Source organism: Poecilia mexicana, unplaced genomic scaffold (assembly GCF_051168715.1).
Source record: "Poecilia mexicana isolate PSO_F unplaced genomic scaffold, ASM5116871v1 scaffold_2, whole genome shotgun sequence".
NCBI classification, from domain to species: Eukaryota; Metazoa; Chordata; class Actinopteri; order Cyprinodontiformes; family Poeciliidae; genus Poecilia; species Poecilia mexicana.
Genome location: NW_028263371.1, coordinates 1,482,072 through 1,493,785, shown reverse-complemented (window position 1 = coordinate 1,493,785; position 11,714 = coordinate 1,482,072).

Below are 11,714 nucleotides of genomic sequence, written 5' to 3'. Positions count from 1 at the left end.
ATGTGTTTCCTCTTGTGTGTGTCTGGTCAGCTACAGAAACAAGGTGAGGAGCTCTGTCTTTGGGGAGGAGGTCAAAGCAGAGCCTCTGCTCTTCCATTCTGAAATTAGATTACAGAGGCAATTTTGGGTACCTGATCAGAATGCCACCAAGGTATCAGCGCTTTGGACAGAACCCTGAAGTTGCTTGAAGGACTGCATATCCTTTCTGTTCTGAAATCACTTTCTAATGCCTCAGAATGAGCAGGGAAGTTTACTTGATGAGAGGAATGTCTTGTTTCTCTATCTGGCTCTCTTACTAAAGCAGCTTGGAGGTTTTTCTGACATCTACCATGGAATCCCTACTCCTCAGAGTAGTCAGAGACTACTGTCAGATTTATATCCAGAGAAATGTGCTTTTAGAGGTGCTTAGTAATAAATAATATTTGTCAGCATTTGTTATTTTTGATGGTTCAGCTATGTTTGTGGAAGTTTTCTTGTGTGTGTGTGTATTTTGTTTGCCATGTTTCATGGTGGGTCTGCTAATGGGAGGGCTGGTGGACTGTTAACGGTCAGCCTGAAGCACTGAGAGACTGCTGCTGAGACGCCAGGTCACTTGTGAAGCAGGGTTGTCTGTTGTATGTTCAATGTTGGTGAATAAACACTCAGTGGCTCTGCACCTTTTCTCTGCCTCAGGTCTCTTGCTTGATCCAGACACTGAGGACCATTCTAACATCTCAAAAAACTAGTTTAAACACAGAAGGAAATGTATCTATCTCCTGTCTGAATAACTGAATCAAGACCTGTCTGCTGTCGACGCCCCAGCAGACGGTGGATGCAATGTCAGACTTTGAGGGTGAAAACTAATAAAAGTACAACAACACTTGAGCCCTGGACACAAACAGACTTCACCTCATGGTATCTAATGGAGCAAGGAGAGATGAGCATTCAGGCTTCTGCATGGACAAAAACCTCCTGAATGATTTATTTAATCAGACTGTTTTTATCCTTTTAAATGTTAAAAAAAAGAAAATATACTAATTCAGGCAATTATTTCGACCCTCGGAGCTCCGGCCTGGCTTTATGCATGCATGTGGTTCTTGCTAATGTTTCTCTGCTCTGAATTTGCCAGTTTGCCTCTGAAATAGATGGAGGTCATGAAACATTGATGAATGTCACTCTCCGCCTGCTGCTCCGCTGATTTGCATCTCTCTCATGGCACTGCTTCCCAGTTCGGAGCTTAACGGAGGAAATGTAAGCGTGCAAAGTGCATACCAATTAAACTCTTTGTCTAATAACAAGTTAACTTGCCACATATAAAATGTTTCCATTGTGAAGCAGACCAGCATTCCACCAAAAAGGAACATGCTGGGATATAATAATGCTGCTCGGGCCTGCCTGTCTCTACATGTCCTTAGGGCAGATTATTTGCCAACAAAGCAAAATGTTCCACCTGCAAGTCAGTGAGGAGAAACAGAACTGATGTCCTGTCAGTTTTATGCACATAATACACCATAATAACACATCTTTCATGGCGACCATGAAACTGTACTTATAGAAGAATGCTAATGTTGAAAAAAAAAAAAAGAAAGAAAGTATTACTTCAGCTCTGATCAAAAGTGCCCGGGCAAAGGAGGGAGCTTATAAACCAGCGTTATTAAAGCAGGGATAGAAAAGTCGTGACTTTACCTCTTCAATAAGCTTATCATTATAATGTCCCTACAGTCAGGTGGTTACAGACTGCCTCTCTTCCACAATGTGCTCCGGTTATCAGTCACAGTTGCTCGGCACGCAGGAGGGAGATTGCTTCCAAAAGGGGAAAGCTTTAACCATGATTATATGCTGTATTTTTACAGTCGAGTGGATTTGAAGGAAATCTTTTGACATCCTGAAAAAAAAAGGAAAGTGAATTACACATGCTACTAAGTTTGAAGAAAATTACCGAGGCTGAATGAACAATATGGTCATGGACTGCGAGAATGTACACATTTTTTCCTGTTCTCAAGTCATAAAATAAATTGTGATATAAACAAAGTAAGTAAAGTGAGTAAATCCCAAAAGCAGCTTCCAAGTGATGATTTCATTTATGAAAATAAATTCTCGTTGTCAAAAACTGATTACTCCCAAAAACCTAATAAGGCCGTACGCCATCCTGGTAACTCACATTCTGTCTTACAATGTTGTTTTAATTCAACTACTGGAGTGTTTTCCACTGTCTGAGGAGTTCACTTGGATTTCTCTAAAGTTATCGGTAATAGTTGTGTTAAATAGACAGGCATGTATGACAAACATTTGAAAATCATTTCATTGCAAATTTCTGGTGTATCTAGGCTCAAATTACATGTTTTCATGCTTCAAATTCTCTAAGCCACCAAACATTCCCTGGAGTTCAGCTAAATCCGTCATCAAGAAATGAAAGAAATACAGTGCCTAGATCAGGCCGTCCTCACACACTGGGTGACCAACTACTGCTGCCCAGGTTCTTTCCTGTCAAAGCATTTTGGGAGAGAGGCAGTTAGCTGAAGAAAACTCATGTCAAAGCTTGATTAGAATTTGCCAAAAGCCACATGGAAGAATGTACGGTCAAGGAGAAGAAAGTTCTTCTGTCTGATGACACCAGAATTTAGCTTTTTAGCCAACAGCATCACAAACACACCATTACCATGGTGAATTCTGGCGGTGGCAGCATCAGACTTTTTGGAAACTTCTCAGCAGCCCTGAGAGCTGAAATGAATGTAGAACAATTTTGGAAAATCCATTTGCAAGAGAACTATGGTTTCTTATTTTACAGCAACACGACGACCCGAAATACCCAGGTATATCTAAACTGTCATTTCTCTGTAAAAGATCAAATGTTTTTACTTTGACATTAAATGAGACTAATCTATTTCTTTTTTTGCTTAAGCCAGATTTTGTTGATCATGAATGATTAGTAAAAGCAATAAAAAAGGTTAAATGTCCAAGAGGATGAATACTTTTTATACACGCTGAAAGACTGCATTTCCCTTGACAGACCAGATTCCAACCTGCCATGCTTAACTTGGGACGTCTGAGGAAAATAAAAGTTACTTTGTTGAGATTCTTGGAATTCTGGGTCTTTCTCCCCATGTGCTTAAGGTAAAATTACTCATATGTTTTACATATAAAAGTTACACAATAATCTCAGGAATGCTACCACTGCTCCTGCTAGATAAGCACGTGTAAAATAAACACAAAGTAACATGAAGTCAACTCCACAAAAATAATAAAGTATTTTAGATCTACTTTCTAGTGCAAATATCATAGTAAGACAAAATTAACTTACCAGTAACTTTTTTGGCAAGATAAGAGCTTGTTCTAAGTCAATAATTCCTTAATGTGGATGAAAAAGTACTAGTTCCATTAAGGAAAGGTAATTTTATTTATATAACACATTTTCAGCAACAAGGCTGTTCAAAGTGCTTTACAGGAGGAAATACAAACAAAATAACAAAACCAAAAGAAAGACAAAAATGTAAAAGTACAAAACTAAATATCGGTTCCTCATGTTTAATAAGAATAAGTACATAATTTAGAAACTAGTAGGGATTTATCTGGATTCGTGTTCTGATAAAACTCGAAGTTGGTTCTCCATGTTTGGTAAGATTAGTGAGTACTTTAAAAAAGTAAATGTTGGTTCTCTCACTGGGAAAAATGTCTTGTAATAACTGAAACAATCTGCCAATGGAGCAAATATTTTTTAATCAGGAATTATTAACTTTAAATGAGCTCTTATATCGCCACCTTCCTAAAATAATTACCAATACATTTTTTGCCAAAAGTGATTTTTTTTTTTTTTTTTTTTGCCTAAAACATCTTTTGGAAAGAAATTACTAACCGTTATTATTTGCTGAAAAGTTGCTTGTAAGTTAGCTTTGTTTTATTTCAAGTGTACGAATATATTTGCTCACTTGGTCAAGTAACTGGACCGACATTACTTGGCAAGAAAACTGTGTTTTTGCAGTGCATTTGAAATCAGTAGCTGCGGTTTATTTTTGCGGACACCAGTCAGTGTGAGTGAAATCTGGGCAGTGAGATGATAAAACCAAGCAGCATCCTCAGGGTTTGAAGCAGCCCAGGCCAAAGTATCACCGTCTGAAAGCGCCACGCTGCCAGCGGACACCGCATTTTGCTCCGTGTTGTTTGGAGTAGCTTGTTGACACGTGAAGCTGTCCAGTGTGAAGCAGCGTGTCCCTGACGTAGACATCTGTTTCTTGCCGATACGTACAAATTCCCGGCATCAACAGTAATGAGAAATCATCCGCTGTCCCGGCGAGGGAGATAATGTGTGTTAACATGAAGTGGAGCTCAGCATTACTGCATTCACTGCGGCAATACAAAAAAAAAAAAAAAAAAAAAAAAAAAAAAAAGGAGACGGAGGTTTCCCTGTAAAACGCCGGCCTCTTATTACAAGACTTTACTAATCCGGCTATGAAAATCCGTGTCCAAAATGTGCCTTTTGTGTATAATCCCGACACAGTTTCTGTGGGATTAGGATTTAGCAAGGAAGAAAATGACTGGTGGGATATAGCACATCTAAAATATCAGGAAATGCTGTGTTCAATTGTTGATTTATCCTGCAATGTGCCTTTTCTTTCTTTTTTTTTCTTTTCTTTTTTTTGCCGCGTCACATCAAAGAGCTGTCCTCTTGGAGGGGTTGGGGGGAACCGTATCGGAGATTATTTAATCAGAAAACTGTATGTTGACGTGCTCCCCTGCATGCGCGCAAAAATAATATTTACCCGGCAGACAACGGAACAACCCTGACAATTTATTCTACGTCAGTCTAGTTCTGTGCTCCACGCTGCTCTGACAGGCTGCTCTGCATATGTAAGCAGTCATGGTAGGTTTAGTACTCCTCAAAGACGGGCCATTATCTTCCCAGGCCATCTGCTCCAGTCAGTGAATGAGCACAGCGCAGTTCAGACTGAGGAACAGAGGGAAGGTTTCCTGGGGGGCTGGAAAAGCTGCTGCACCTTATCCCAGCTCAATGAACAAACCAAATAACAGTTTTCTTTCTTTTTTTTTTTTTTTTTTTTTTTTTACTGAATGCCTGGGTGCATGTATTATTGGCAACTATACTTGCCTGCTTTCATGCTGATGGTCCCACAGAAAGTAATATGCCTCGAATGAAATACGAAAACCAAAGCAAAACGAGTGTCAACTTAAAGCAGAATCTTAAAAAAAAAAAAAAAAAACTGTTTAATCAGGGCAGTTTAAAAAAGAAAAACATAAAACAAAAGAGAATTTCAATGAAAGCATTTTAATTCTTTATTTTATGTGAATATGTTTCCAGAAAACTGTCTCCAAACAGTTTGCTGAATACAGAATCTGTGTTGGACTGGCAACCTGCCCCCTTGTTCTACGTGTTGCTTCATCCAGACGATCTGGACCCTCAGCATTGAGGAAACTGTGATTTGCTGGAGGCGGTAACTCTGTTTAAGTTTTAAACTGGATCTGATTTTAAGTTGTAAGGTCACAACATTTTTGCCAGTAATGAAATGGCTTAAACAGTCCTTCAGCTCTGGCTTTAATACCTTAGTGTCATGATCCCTGGTTTTCTGTGTGTTTTCGAGTTTTTCAATGTGTTCCTGTTTTCCTGTGAGTCTCTGTCCTGTCCTCCCTGTTGATTGTCTCCCAGGTGTGTCTACTTACCTGATTACCCTCCTTGTGTATTTAAGCCCACCTGTGTCTGTGTTCTTCGTCGGGTCCTTGTTGTTGTCAGTCAAGTAAGTCGGTTTTTGTAGCCTCGTTGAAGTCGTCACAGTAGAACTGGGAAGTCCTGTGACGGCTTGGCTCTTATTAGTTTAGACCGCCACAGTAGAACTGGAAAGTCCTGTGGCGGCATGGCTCTTATTTTGTCAGTCTTTGTTTAGTTGCTGCCGGTGCTGAGTTTTTGTCTCCACTCTGCCGTGTTGCATGTTTTGGACTGTTTAGAGCTATATTTGATTATTAAAGACGTCAACTTCACTACATCCTGGGTCCTGCGTTCGATCTCACCACCACCAACCAACACACTGCATGACAGAAGGACCCGACCAGATCGGTGAGGAACGCAGCTAACAACATGGACCCAGCAGATCGTCGCCTCCTGATGGGTGAGATCAGGAGGTACCAGGCTGAGGTGGCGAAGCCGTATGTTCCGGGCAGCCGCCTCAACGCCGCCACCCGGATGCTAGTCTGGCTGGAAAAGTGGATTGTGCGTTGCCCCCACCCAGGTTTGGAGCTGCTGCGCCAGGAGGTGGAGTGGGAATTCCGGACGGCGAGAGCGGTGTTAAGAGGGGACCCGCTGCCGCCAAGACCAGTCAATTCATTGTTCCCAGCGTCCAACTCAGCCCCGTCTTTCTCTGCGCCAGCTCCAGAGCCTCCTCCAGCCGCCACCTCCGTCTGCCCGTCTCCAGCTGCGTTCCAGCTCCCCGAGTCTGCTGCCGGAGCGCAGCCGCCCGAGCTCCCCGAGTCTGCTGCCGGAGCGCAGCCGCCCGAGCTCCCCGAGTCTGCTGCCGGAGCGCAGCCGCCCGAGCTCCCCGAGTCTGCTGCCGGAGCGCAGCCGCCCGAGCTCCCCGAGTCTGCTGCCGGAGCGCAGCCGCCCGAGCTCCCCGAGTCTGCTGCCGGAGCGCAGCCGCCCGAGCTCCCCGAGTCTGCTGCCGGAGCGCAGCCGCCCGAGCTCCCCGAGTCTGCTGCCGGAGCGCAGCCGCCCGAGCTAGAGCTCCCCGAGCCTGCTGCCGGAGCGCAGCCTTCCCCCGAGCCAGAGCTCCCCGAGCCTGCTGCCGGAGCGCAGCCTTCCCCCGAGCCAGAGCTCCCCGAGCCTGCTGCCGGAGCGCAGCCTTCCCCCGAGCCAGAGCTCCCCGAGCCTGCTGCCGGAGCGCAGCCTTCCCCCGAGCCAGAGCTCCCCGAGCCTGCTGCCGGAGCGCAGCCTTCCCCCGAGCTTCCTGAGTCTGCTCCGCCCGAGCTTCCTGAGTCTGCTCCGCCCGAGCTTCCTGAGTCTGCTCCGCCCGAGCTTCCTGAGTCTGCTCCGCCCGAGCTTCCTGAGTCTGCTCCGCCCGAGCTTCCTGAGTCTGCTCCGCCCGAGCTTCCTGAGTCTGCTCCGCCCGAGCTTCCTGAGTCTGCTCCGCCCGAGCTTCCTGAGTCTGCTCCGCCCGAGCTTCCTGAGTCTGCTCCGCCCGAGCTTCCTGAGTCTGCTCCGCCCGAGCTTCCTGAGTCTGCTCCGCCCGAGCTTCCTGAGTCTGCTCCGCCCGAGCTTCCTGAGTCTGCTCCGCCCGAGCTTCCTGAGTCTGCTCCGCCCGAGCTTCCTGAGTCTGCTCCGCCCGAGCTTCCTGAGTCTGCTCCGCCCGAGCTTCCTGCCGGCCTTCCTGCCGGCCCGGCGGACCCGCCTCCGGGACTCCGGTTTCTGCGCCGGAGACGCCGCCCGGCGGACCCGCCTCCGGGACTCCGGTTTCTGCGCCGGAGACGCCGCCCGCCGGACCCGCCTCGGGGACTCCGGTTTCTGCGCCGGAGACGCCGCCCGCCGGACCCGCCTCGGGGACTCCGTTTCCTGCGCCGGCGTAAGAGACCGCCGGACCCGCCTCTACGTCTCCGTTTCCTGCGCCGGCGGAAGAGACCGCCGGACCCGCCTCCTCGCTTCCTCGCCCACCCTGATGGATAGTTTTGTTTTGTGTTTTGGACTGTTTTCCGGACTCTGGCCCTCCTGCCGTCGCCCCTCCGCCCACCCTGCTGGGTTGTTTTTGGTTTTGGACTTTTCTGTTTTTGTGGGCGTCTGGTATCCGCCCTTGAGGGGGGGGTACTGTCATGATCCCTGGTTTTCTGTGTGTTTTCGAGTTTTTCAATGTGTTCCTGTTTTCCTGTGAGTCTCTGTCCTGTCCTCCCTGTTTGTCTCCCAGGTGTGTCTACTTACCTGATTACCCTCCTTGTGTATTTAAGCCCACCTGTGTCTGTGTTCTTCGTCGGGTCCTTGTTGTTGTCAGTCAAGTAAGTCGGTTTTTGTAGCCTCGTTGAAGTCGTCACAGTAGAACTGGGAAGTCCTGTGACGGCTTGGCTCTTATTAGTTTAGACCGCCACAGTAGAACTGGAAAGTCCTGTGGCGGCATGGCTCTTATTTTGTCAGTCTTTGTTTAGTTGCTGCCGGTGCTGAGTTTTTGTCTCCACTCTGCCGTGTTGCATGTTTTGGACTGTTTAGAGCTATATTTGATTATTAAAGACGTCAACTTCACTACATCCTGGGTCCTGCGTTCGATCTCACCACCACCAACCAACACACTGCATGACACTTAGTATTTGGAAGTGTGGCTGACACGACTGAATGGCTTCATTCTTTTCCTCCGATACCAAACTACAACCCTATTAAAGGCAGATTATGATTCTAAAATGTCACAAAAAATCAGCATCAACATTCACAACTCCTCCTTCTGTTCGCTTATTGGCCCAATTAAAATTTATCTGGAGAAATCCCACTCAATGGGAGAAATTCCAGATGGAGCACTGAAGGGAGGTGAGAATTGAGAGAAACTGTGTCAGAAGGGAATGTTTAGTGCTGCGTTTGATTGCAGTCTTTCAAAAATAATTGCTATCTAAGTCATTGTTTCAGTGACGTTTTACCTTCCTTTTTCCACTTTTTACATTTAATTTTTTTTTTCTTTTCCATGAAGGCCACATTTAGCTGTGCGTCTCTGCAGCTCCTCCATTGGCTCTCTCTGCATAATGCCATCCCTTTCCATGCACTGAAGAAAGAAAACAGGTGATCCATATAAAAATTTGTTACAAGTAATCAAATTAACTAAGTAAATGTATTAAGTTTATTAATTTGTCATGTTGAACAAACATAAATAAAGTAAGTTTGACAAACTTGATTACATGCAACAAATTAACTAAAATATTTTGAAGTTGGAGCTCCATTCTTTTTTTTTTTCTTTTTTTCAGTATATCTTTGTGGTTTTACTGTTATGCCTTATTCTATTTTTTGATTTTCTCTACCTGTGTCCCTTGGTTCTTCTTGTTTGATCACTAATATTTTCTATCAGAAAACTGATGTTATCTGGTAGAAAACTAAGGCCTTTTAAGAACAGCTCCGTTCAAACTGACTATTAATTCATCTTAAATTGACTCTGTTTACTTCAACTAACCTCTGAAGCCAACTGAATCAGAATAAAGGGGATAAATACAAAAGCACCCAACACTCGCTGGATCATAATCGGTAATATATATCAAAACCCTGTATCATTTTCCTTCCACTACACAACAAAGACAGATTTTGTTTTCCAGAGACTCTGCTGTGGTTAATATATAAGTGAATATATGAGTCCAGCTTATTATTTTGCTGGATACAGAGAGCTGTATTTTTAGAGGTGCCTGAAGCCAACATGCTGCCTCAAAGGGAATACTGCTTTACAACTGGAACCCCCTGCACAAGTTTAAGATAACGCCACCATCCATCTCTGCCTCATTCTCTGTCATACTGACATGAGAGGGATAAGAAAGACTGAAAAAAGCAGACACTCCTTCTTAAAAACATAAATCATCACCAGTGTCCTCTCCCTTTACCTGAGAGCAACATGGACTTTGATTTCCTTTTTTTTTAGAACCATAAAGCAAACAAAGCGGTGAATTACAATCGCGATCCATCTGAGTCCATCTCATGGGAGCACAACCTTATTTGGACTACGGGCTATTGTAGTTAACTGCAAAGCAATCCAAGTCAAATGTGGAGTTTAAAGGAGGAAAAGGAGCTTATTAATTTCCCCGAGGACTCAGAACAACTCTCCATGATTCTACCTTGCACTCGCGCGCTCTCTCAAGACAGCAGCTCCAGTAAATAATGCAGGAGTGTTAACTCTCCAAACAGGTTGCTCCAGATATAACTCAGTGTATTTTTGTGTCATCTTTTAGGTAATTACAGAAAGGGGCTTCAGTAAGCTAATCTCTTGCCTTGCTTGAGGCGTCTCAGGGGATGGAAAACTATTTTCAGAGCACAGCAGTTTGTCTTTCGCTTCAGGGCTGGGAAGAGAATGTCAATAGTTTTTTATGATTTCATTTAAATTTCTTCAGTTCAACTAGCAGCAGTTCTATTATGTAAAAGGCTAAAGCTGAATATGAAGAGCTCTGGCTTTTATGAAATGTGCAATATTTCAAAGGTCTGGTTCCCCAGAGAGCCGCAGCAGCAGCCGCCTCCTGTTGAATGGTCAGTTTATGTACATGAGGACGGAGGCTCAATTATTCCCATCTCGCTTACAGTTAAGCTCTGCCTCAGGATTCAGATTCTATCTGCGCTGATATGACGGTGGGGAAACAGATACCTGTGCTCTGGTGCTGAAGGCAGAAATACTAATCACTTATATCTCTCCCTAATCTCCCTCCACTTTCAAGTTTCAGGAAACACAGAGCTTAAGACATTAGTCACAGGCTAAGGAGAGGACATTGTTTGTCTGATCTGGACGTTTCAATACAGCTAAATTTTGCTGTGCTGCTACCACGCCCTCTGAGCAGGATGCTAACAGAGGTAAAAATAATTTTAAAAAATCTCCAACTCTTTGTTGGAGAACTACAGCAAAGAACGGCATCGTGGGGTCAGAGAAACATTAGCAACATTTCCATAAACCATAAACTTCTGCAAATGGAAATAATGCAAATAAATCTGTTTAATGACAATTAAGAAAAACTCATTTTTTGACACATATATCACAAAACTTCAATGGAGACACTTTTTTTCGCATCAGATGAGTCACGTGATCAAAAGCAAGTAGAAGGAGGACGGCGGTTTGTTCTGGTGTTTTCCAGACAATGTGCAGCTGGCTCCACCAGAGCTCTCACAGCATCACAGTTCATAAAATGATGTGAGTCATTCCAACATGTTGAATCCGCAGCTCTAAAGTAAAATCACAAACTGCAGTTTCCCCAAAACGTAGTTCAGTGAAACTGCTCCAAAGCCTGAATAAAATGCTGACGTCTCTGGTGAATGATAGATGATGAGCGTAAGCACCAAGGATTAATTATGATTATATTTCATATGACTGTCTATATCTATCTCTACCATGATTTTTAATGACTAATCACATTGTTATGTGATGTTAATTTAATTTCTTATTTAATGTAAACACCACAACTGTGAAATTGTGTTTCTTTAACATTAGCAGAATATAAACAAAAATGTAAGCACATTTGTAATGGAAACACAGCTACTGATTTACTTTTAACCATGTATGCTGTGCACATATTTACCAGATGACCCTTTAAATTTGATGCATTTCTGTTCATATTTATAATAATAATTGTTTAGACTCAGATAGATATAGTTACGAAACGGATGGATTACACCAAATTATCCTCTGCTGAGTTCAAATCTTCGTCCCGTGAAACAACCGGGGCAAAAAGGACGGAGGTGTTTCCCCGATAATTAATCTGCTTTATAAAGGGCATTTTAAGTTCAGTGTTCAGGGAGAGAGCTGTATTACAGATGAACTGCAGTAGAATAATGCTTCCTACATCGGGGCTCCCAGTAAAATGGTCAGCTGTAAAATGTGAGAGGAGCTCACTTAAAGTCATTGTGAAGAAAATTGGAATTAGGAAGGTGATTTCCCACAAATACAACAAGAAACAACACAAAGGAAGGAAGGAGTTATTTTAGGACTAATCCCTGACATGACGTTATGAAAGAGTTTGACACTAGCTATACTTCCCCACGAGGATTCTACAAAACTATCGTAACATTTTAAAATGCTTCGCACAAACCT